The sequence below is a fragment of the Lithobates pipiens genome, unplaced genomic scaffold (genome assembly GCF_037356315.1).
Source record: "Lithobates pipiens isolate NorthernLeopardFrog02 unplaced genomic scaffold, aLitPip1_a1.2 Scaffold_13, whole genome shotgun sequence".
Taxonomy (NCBI): Eukaryota; Metazoa; Chordata; class Amphibia; order Anura; family Ranidae; genus Lithobates; species Lithobates pipiens.
The window spans coordinates 495,328,841-495,339,398 of record NW_027507718.1 but is presented as its reverse complement, the minus strand read 5'-3'; positions in this window follow the sequence as shown (position 1 = coordinate 495,339,398).

Here is a 10,558-nt window from a genome sequence, read left to right as displayed (position 1 = left end):
CTCAATTCTCCCAACAAACGTGTAAAAGCTTTCAGGACCTTTATTTCACTGAAAGCTAATGTAGTGGCATTACAAGAGACTCACTTTGCTGCCAATTCCACCCCCAAATTTTTCCATGCCAAATTTTCCCAGGTCTATACCGCCTCCTCCTCTTCAAAACATAGGGGAGTTCTTTTGGCTTTCCATCACTCTCTTCTGTTCTCCTCAACTTCTGAAATCAGAGACCCAGAGGGCCGCTATTTAATTGTCACAGGCCATATACAAGATACGGAGGTCACTTTCGTATCCTATTATGCCCCTAACACGAACCCTAACCCTTTCTTCTCACACTTATTACGGGTAATCAAGGTTCATAGTAAAGGAGCACTGTTTATGTGCGGAGACACTAACCTGATCTTACACCCGCACCTTGACAAAACCCCTTATACATCAGAACATTTCTCTCCATCACAACAACTGCACACTCAAATTAGGCACGCAGCCCTTATTGACACATGGAGAGAATGCAATCCCCTCAAAAGAAATTATACCTTCTACTCAAACCCCTATAAATCCTTTTCAAGAATTGACCACATTTTTATTCCGATAACCTCTGCACCCACCCTCTTACATTCTCATATCCATCCAATTGCATGGTCAGACCACTGCGCAGTGATCACTACTTTATCCTCAGTAATTCCACAAAATACGGACAGGACTTGGTCCATGAATGAGACCCTTTTGTCCAACCAATCCTACTGCCTAGATATCCAAACAGCGCTCAATGACTATGTGTCTAACAACAGCACGCCGGGTATATCCCCTACCCTACTTTGGGAAGCCCACAAACCAGTCATACGGGGCACCTGCATCTCGGTATCTTCCCACCTCAATAGAGATAGGCGAACCCAATTGCGCCAATTAGAAGAAGAACTTCAACGTCACTTTCTCCTATTCCAGTCCACTCCCTCAGAGGCCAATAGACTAGTCCTGGAAAAAACGAAGCTTGCCTTAGACCTACTACTAGCTGAGGATGCAGAAAAAGCAATACGTAGATCGGCCCACACGACTTACACCAAAGCAAACAAACCTGACACCTTCCTAGCCATGCGCCTGCGACAACCCGAAAGATCTTTTAAGCCCATTAAACTACGACTAACACAAGACAAACTTACTAGTAACCCTATCAAAATGTTATCTGAGTTCAGTACATGACTAGCTAAACTGTATGAACCCGGAACCCCCTTCTCTAGCGCCCGAGCGGACTCTCTGCTCCAATCGCTATCTCTCCCGCACTTATCAGCCACTAACCGCGAGTCAATGGATGCTCCCATATCCACTATGGAAGTTCTTGCGCCCATCAAATCCCTGAAGCCCCATAAAAGACCCGGCACTGATGGGCTGCCGGCGACTTATTATAAGAAATTTGCAAACACGCTCTCCCCCCTTCTCACTAGCTCATTTAATTCTCTTCTCCAATAACATTCCCTTGGCAGAGATGCCTTAACGGCTATTATATCGATGATCCCTAAACCGAACACAGACAACACATTATGGTCCAATTTTAGGCCAATATCATTGCTTAACATTGACGTTAAGATCTTAGCCAAAGTCCTGGCACTCCGTCTGAATCCCCTAATAGGGAAACTAATGCATAAAGATCAGGTGGGGTTCATCCCCCAGAGACAAGCCAGTGATAATATTAGAAGGGTCATTCTTCTACTACATATCGCTAAAACCCGGAAAATCCCCATGCATTTGCTCTCGTTAGACATACGCAAAGCGTTCGATACGGTATCCTGGCCTTACCTACACTATATCTTGTGTCGCTGGGGATTTGGTCCCCAGTTCCTTAGCTGGATAGCAGCCTTATATACCCAACCTCGAGCGTATGTGTGGTATGCAGGTTTTCAGTTTGAATATTTCCCCATCCAACGGGGAACGAGGCAGGGCTGCCCCCTCTCCCCCCTATTGTTTGCACTAGCAATCGAGCCCTTGGCAGCATTAATTAGAGCAGATCCGAACATTAGGGGATTAGAAATAGCAACAACAACCCATAAAATCTGCATGTTTGCAGATGACGTCCTTCTGTTCATCGCGGCCCCCCATACTACCCTTCCCAACTTATGTAAGTAAATTCGCTGAGATATCGGGGTTGGAAGTCAACCAAGCCAAATCTAAAGCCTTGATGTGTCTCTGCCTAGGGGTGAACTTGACCCCTTGCGTAGCAACTTCCCATTTCAATGGTCCACAACTTCTATTCCCTACCTGGGTATCCACCTGACAAACAACCCTTCACACCTGTTTCAGCACAACTATCTCCCCTTGTTACGAAAGCTAACAAATCTTTTGGCCGTCTGGCAACCGCTATGTGTTTCGTGGCTGGGTCGAGTCGTAGCAGTCAAAATGACGGTACTACCCAAACTGCTCTATTTATACCGGGTCCTTCCGATCCCAATCCCACCTTACTATCATCGCCTTGTGCAGAGCAAAGTATTCAAATACATTTGGGGGTCTACTAGACCCAGGATTTCCAAGTCTACGCTTTATCACCACAAAGCACAGGGCGGCCTAGGTGTACCAAATTTTCGCTATTACTATTATGCAGCCCAGCTAGCCCAGATCACCTTATATCATGCGAAAACTGAAATACCGATATGGGTTAGTCTTGAGGCCATAGACGCTCACCCTGTTACTATATCAAATCTCCTATGGCTACCCCCCTCGCAGAGAGGCAAACTTGCCAATCCAGTTACTCAGCACTCCCTTAAAATCTGGGACATGATCCACAAGCCCTTCCACCTTAAATCCCAACACTTGCCATTACTTTCCATCTTTGGGCATCCACTATTTGGCCCGGCCTACTCCAAGCCAGGGCTATTTGTGGCTTGGTCTCGGGCAGGCTTGGACCGAATTTGTGCTCTAACAAGGAATGGACTGATCAAACCCTTCCCCATCCTACAAGCCCAATCTCGAATTCCTAATAGGGAATGCTTCCGCTACCTACAAATCTCCCACTTTGTAAATTCACTACCCAAACCTAATAATGAACATGAATACATGTCAGCCTATGAGAAAATATGTGATTCTGACCCGCATGCGCCTGTCATTATTTCCCAACTATACTCTCAATTCACTTCCCCACCCGCTCCCCTCCCGCCCTATGCTGCTAGATGGTCCACAGACCTCAATATAGATTACGATGCTGATACATGGACGACGATCTGGGCCAATACTAGTAAAGCTACCCAAAATGTTGTTGCCTCAGAGGCAAACTTTAAGGTTCTCATGCTGTGGTATTTAGTCCCCATTAGAATAGCTAAGTTTGTCCCTGGCTACCCCGCTTCATGCTTTAGAGGTTGCACTGAAGCAGGCACTCATATCCATATCTGGTGGACATGCCCGATTGCCCAACGCTTTTGGGCAGCGACTTTCCAGATGGCGTCATTACTTTTGAGAGACTCACTACCACCCGATCCATCTCTGGCCTTGCTTAACCTAACACCCCGTAACTGCACTCAAAGCCAGTTGTCCCTATTCTTCCAACTAACTACGGCGGCAAAACAAACGATAGCTAGAGCCTGGAGGACTCCAACACTTAAAAATAGGGTCATGCAGGCTATGATCCATTGCAATATCGGAGCAAAAATTCTAGACCGCATGCCCCGGTTTCACAAAATCTGGCAACCCTGGATAAAACACTTCTTACCCCCTGACTTAGATCTCAACCTTCTAGAACCCTGAATTATCAATCATGAAGGGAACCCCCCACAGCATGACGACCTGGGTCTGTGCGGACCGGCTGATCGACCCCCCCCAAGAATGATCACAGTATCCAGTTATATTATGTACATTTATGAAAGAATCCAGGCCTTTTTTAAAGTAACCTACTGAGCTGAACAGAACTAGCTCTTGAGGGAGTCTATTCGACATTTTTAAAGCATCTTAACGTAAAGAAACCTTTCCGCATTTGGACATTAAATCTCTTCCTCCAGATGTAAAGAGTGCCCCCTTGTCCTCTGTGATGACCTTACAGTGAATAACTCAACATCAAGTTCACTATATGGATCCCTTCCGTATCTATACATGTTGATCAAATCCCCCCTTAATCTCCTCAAGACATAATAAATTCAGTTCCTCTAATCTTTCCTCATAGCTGACCTCCTCCATGCCTCTTATCAGCTTGGTTGCCCTTCTCTGCACTTTCTCCAGTTCCCCCGATATCCTTTTTATGAACTGGTGCTCAAAACTGAACAGCATATTCCAGATAAGGTCTTACTAATGATTTGTACAGGGGCAAAATTATATCTCTCTGCAGTCCATGCCTCTCTTAATACAGCAAAAGGACTTTGCTCTCATTGAAAACCGCAACTTGGCATTGAATGCTATTATTAAACTTCTGATCTACCAGAACACCCAGATCCTTCTCCACCATTAATTCCCCCAGTTGTACTCCCTCAAGTATGTATGATGCATGCATATTCTTAGCCCCCAAGTGCATAACTTTAAATTTATCAACATTAAACCCCATTTGCCACAAATGTGTTGGGTTTTCCCTTTCACCTTATCACTAACTAATTAAGATTTTTTTGGGCTCGACATTGCTTATAAGAAGTTTCCTTTGCTGTCTGCTAGGGAGATTTTGTTCTAGTGACCCTTGTCACAGAGAATACCTTTCACAAACCACCTTCCAAAACAGCAAAGGGCATATGGACCGTTATCGTCATGACTGTATACAATTTAAATATTTGAAATACAGCACTGATAATACAAAGAAAGAAAAAAATCTGCCATACTCAACATTGTTAGGCAGTGACTCCATTCATAATGTGTACTGATTAAAGTGCACAGGGTAGAGCCACAAAAAAAAGGAAATGCCTTGAAAATCTCAATGACCTTTTTTAACCAGCAGCTTTGAAATACTTTTGCATTATCCTTAAAATTAGCTGTGCGATATCCATCTCTCTCTATGGTGATTTGCTCTTTATAAACCCTGGATGGAGTGAAAATTCTAAACTCTTCTGCGTAATTACTTCTACGTGGATCTAAAAAGAGACTTATCTAGCGAGTTCTAACCTTTTCGCTTAAATTTGCATGTTATTTTTATGTAATTTTTACTCTATGGTTGAATTGTACTATAGATTGTCATGTTTATTAAAATCATAAAATGATAGTTTTATCTATGACTTCTATGTCTCAGTTGGAGAAAAATGAATTCTTTAGAAATGTCATCTTTGTATGTCTGCTCTGGTTTGGTATTATTAAGAATTTAAAATAGATGTAATAGACCAAATAACCATACAAATAATGTAAATGGCAGTTATTAAAATCATTAGGGAATTAGACTATGTCAACCAATTTGAAATAAGCTTGGAAGTACTAATAGTATAAAAGTTAAAGTAGAACTAATGGCAAAACTTTTTGTTTATTTTATTTTTATTTCGGATAGAGTTAGGGACCCCTGTCAGTTTATTTTATTGTTTGTTTTTTTGTTTGTTTTTGCTCTTTTTTTGGGGGGGGGAGGGGTTTCTGTCATCATTGTCCTATTGAATAAATTTACCCTCACTTCCTGTCCCATAGCCAAAATAGGAAGTTAGAAGAAATCCCTGAAAATTCAGGGAATTACACCCACCCACCCTGCACTCCCCACTTAAGGGAATTACAGAATAAATTAAATAGTTCAGCGCCTCTATACCGCACATATACTGTAGCCCAGTGGTTGCTCTCTATGGCAGGTGATAGCTTGTGCACTGTACTGGTATGGTGGAAACATTGTCAGGCCTTGCTCAGACCATAGCAGTGAAAACTTCACAAAGCTTTCTGTTTTTGTAAAAAGAAGTAATGACACAGGCAAGGCGAGAGGCATGTGGGGGGTGCTATGTACTGTGTAATACTGCTTATATTTTAAAGCAGTAGTTGTCAACGTATAAGTGTAGGGGTCTCAATAGTGTAAAAAACTATTAGATAAGCACCTGAATGACCAAAACATACAGGAATATACAATGTAATACTGACTTATAATCATACACATAGGTTGGACTTGATGGACTTGTATCTTTTTTCAACCTTACCTACTATGTAACTGCGGCCCCCGACATCATCAAAGGGCCACACATAATGTTTGGTATATTTTATGCTAGAGGGAACTGTCAGAGACATACTAGAACAGACATTCTCAATCAGAGTTCTGCGGAACCCAAGGATTTCACCAGAGGTTCCTAGGGGTTTCTTATACTGTGGCTGATTGACCTCCCTTTGCTCAGTGCCTGCATAGTTCCAGAATTATTACCATTTGGCACTGAGCAATCATCTTGACATCAAATATCTTTTTAGCTGTATGTAAAGGTGGCATTTTGACTATCATTGTAAGGGTTGCATTTGTCCAAATGACCACCAATGTAAAAGGCAGATGAATTGGTTTAATAACGTGTGATGGAGACCTAAAAACAATTTTAGGGGTTCCTTTGCAATAAAGAAGTTAAAAATTAAATGCCGATGAAATGATGGTCAGAAACTGTAGATTTGCTATAGGTGTGTTTGAAGACTGCAGAAGACAGCCAGAGACTGAGGACATGTTACATTGAGCTAGTAAACATTACTGCTATTTCCAAGGGCTGCTCAAGTACTAAATGCTTACATGTTGCCTTTCAGCTTAGAGCTTTAACATATATCCATAACCAACACTTTTGGTTGGTTCATGTCTTTATGGACCTTGCTTTGTGCACTGGTCCAAATAATTTGGTGGAGGTAGGGTTGTGGTGTGGAGTTGTTTTTCAGGGGTTAGGCGTGGCCTCTTAGTTCCAGTGAAGGGAACTCTTAAGGCATCAGCATATCAAGACGTTTTGGACAATTTCATGCTCCCAACTTTGTGGGAACAGTTTGGGTATGGCCTCTTCCTGTTCCAACATGACTGCGCACCAGTACACAAAGCAAGGCTCATAAAGACATGGATGAACGAGTTTTGGGTGGAGGAAATTGACAGGCCTGCACAGAGTCCTGATCTCAACCCTATAGAACACCTTCAGGATAAATTAGAACCGAGGCTGCGAGCCAGGCCTTCTTGTCCAACATCAGTGCTTGGCCTTAGAAATGCGCTCCTAGAAGAATGGTCAAACATTCCAAAAGAAACACTCCTAAACCTTGTGGACAGCCTTCAAAAAAGATTTGGAGTGGAAAAGACACTTCGTACCACGTGCGTCAAAAAACCAACCTCCCATCTTTATGACCATTTGATATTTGTGTCTCTCCCACCCATGGATAAACTCTGGTCCTACTGGCAAAGAGACATTCCAACTCTGGACAACAATGACTGGGATGATGTGTGGGACTTCCCCTTTAGCTCCCTGGTTTCACTAAGAGACAGACTTGTGCAATGTAAAATAGTGTATAGGGCATACTTTACACCATATGGACTTCATGAAATGAAACCCGAACACTCCACAGAATGCTGGAGGTGCTAGGTATGATTACTCTGATTGCCTCGGTTACAATACCGATGAAGATGGAAGTTTGACTTTTGGGCCTGGTAAAGACAATAGTGCCAACTGTTGCAAAAATAACTTTGATTGGGTTGTTGCTCTTTTATGCTATGCACTGCAAAAAACCTACCGTACCTTCCTTGGCTCAATGGAGATGTCTCATAAATGAGAGCCTTCCACTATACAAAGACACATACATAAATAGAGGATGCCCCCTGAAATATAATACAATTTGGCATACATGGCTTGCTGGACCAACTACGGCTTGAAGGCAGAGAGAAGAAGATTACAAATAACTTATAAATATAAGCATATTCATATAAACATACTCAAATATGTCTAAATACGGAAAGAGAGGACAGTATGCCTGAATAGGCAATAGCTGAATCCGAAACTATAATGAGACACTAGTAATCCTAGTTGCCTAGCAGCACACCAAGTAAACATAAGGGGAGCCATAAATGATTTGACAACTTTTTAACCATACAGACAACTGTTAAGCACTCAATGGTTGATGTTTATGTACGATTTTTGTAAAAATATATAAATATGGCACTCACAGTCATAATATAGGTGAAAAAATAACAAATTGTATAAATATAATGAACAAAACAAAGTCCAGATAAAGTGACCAAAAAAGTGCTCCAATCCAAGGTGAAGGAAATACAAGAAGTATTTCCTTCACCTTGGATTGGAGCACTTTTTTGGTCACTTTATCTGGACTTTATTTTGTTCATTATATTTATATTTATACAATTTGTTCTTTTTTTCACCTACTGCATATTATGATTGCAAGTGCCATATTTCTAAATTTTTTAATTTTTTAAGTGATTAGCACCTTGTGTATGTTTCGCGTTGTTTTGTATACCACTAGCACGAGTTTATATTTAGTATATTTTTTTAACGTTATTCTATGTACGTTTTTTGTTTATCTTTGTTTTTCTTTGTTTGTTTGCTCGAAAAATACAATAAAAAAAAAAAAATAATAATTTGGAGTAGTTGTAGCTCCAAAGTATGGGCCAACTCAAGACTGAGCCCTATGGACTAACGCTGGGATGCCATTAGTTAATGTGCATGTAAAGAAAGGTGTCCCAATACATTTTGTAATATAGGGTGTGTGTGTGTTAATGTGTGTGTGTATCTATCTATCTATCTATCTATCTATCTATCTATCTATCTATCTATCTATCTATCTATCTATCTATCTATCTATCTATCTATCTATCTATCTATCTATATAATGCATGTGGAATTGCCTACCCAAACTTTCCATATAAAAGACAACATAAGCTGACAGAAGGGCTCCCCAATGACATAGCAAGGAAGATCTAAGCCAGAAAAAACTTAACAGGACCAAAGAAGGAACTTCACTTGAGGATAACAGTAGTGCCCGGTTTCTTGCAATCACTTGTAGAGCAAGCCTGGAGCCTTGGTTGCCTACAGAGATCGTGAAGCTGCTATAACCTGAGCTAAGCAACTATTAGCATATTCCTATTGCATAGATAGGTAGTTGTGCTTTCTTGTTGTATGTATTTCCATGAGTCATGTATTGTATTTCTATAATTGTAATAGTTTGTATGTATAGCATTTTGTTTAGTAAAAGCACATTAATACATTACAGGGGTTTTATTGCTTCCATGGCTTTACCGCAAAGAACCTTCAGCTCAGGTTCACACTGACAGTGGGAATGAAATTGTATGAGTTCAGCTGAAATTGCACGATTTCCTACCAGCATGTCAGTCCGATTCGGGGGGGGGGGGGCAATTTCAAAGGGTTCCTGCACAGATGTCTATTGAAATTGCACCCCAATGTCGCCAAAAATAGTACAGAAACTACTTTTGGGAATCTGTGCGGCGCCACAAAGTTCAGCTGAAAACGCACAATATTATACCCACATGTCAGTCCGACTTCGGAGGGCAATTTCAGAGGGTTCCTGTACAGATGTCTATTGAAATTGCACACCAAAGTCTCCAAAAATAGTACAGAAACTACTTTCGGGAATCCATGAGGCACCGCAAAGTCAGTGTCGCACCAATTAGGACGGTGCCATTTTCGGTAATAGCGGCCGATTTGGCAAATTGCATGCCAAATTGCTGCAATGTGAATCTAGGCTAAAGGACGCAAGGGAAAACACGTGCCAATCCATTCTGCAACAGTCAGCAGCCTAAGGTAATGTCTGGCACTTTCAAGTGTTAAGGAAAGAAACATGGCTACTCTTAGCTTACATTGGGATTTTTTTCACTGCTGTTGGCTGATCAGAAAAGAGGAGTGCAAGAAAGTTAAGTATATGTTGCAGGTTCTCTTTAGATAAGATTATCACATTAAAATTATAAAATTAAATAAATAGATTGCAGATTTTCGTTAACATATTAGTCAAAGAAGATAATACTAAACTATGTATATCAAAGCCAAGCACAATAAAAATGTATGCATCTAATCCATTCCAATTAGATCTCCTAGCATCTGCTGTATCAAAAATGCTACAATGAACAGCCTTGGATTGAGAAAAACAGTGGAAATCTATGGATTTAAATATATCATTTGCATATTCAACAAAAAATTATTTTCGCAAGAATATTGTCATTGGTTTTTGTCCTGCTTTTCTGGGAAATATAATTGTTGAATGATTGATGAACATTATAGTAAGTAATTTGAACAAAATAAATATCCCCAAAAAAAAGAAAATTTGCATTTTGTATCCAAGCAACTTTATGAAAAGTGGAGTGAAAAATGGAAAAACTTGATGGAGGAAATGCAACACAGGGAGAGAGGAACTTAATCCTGAAAAGGATACAAAGAGATGATGGGAGTAGCCTTACAATGACTATCCTCATTGGTGGGAGTGACCTTGAAATGATCATCCATGTGGGCGAGAGTGGCTTTCAATGGGCTACCCTATGAGTGACAAACGAGGCAAATTAGCTCATGGGGCATTAACGCAAATAAGCTCATGGGTTAACAATTAACCACTTCCCGACTGGCGCACGCGGATGTACGTCGGCAGAATGGCACGGGCAGGCAAATGGGTGTACCTGTACGTCCCTTTAAATTTTCCACCCTGCCATCGCGAGCATGTGATTGGAGCAGAGATCAATGTTCAC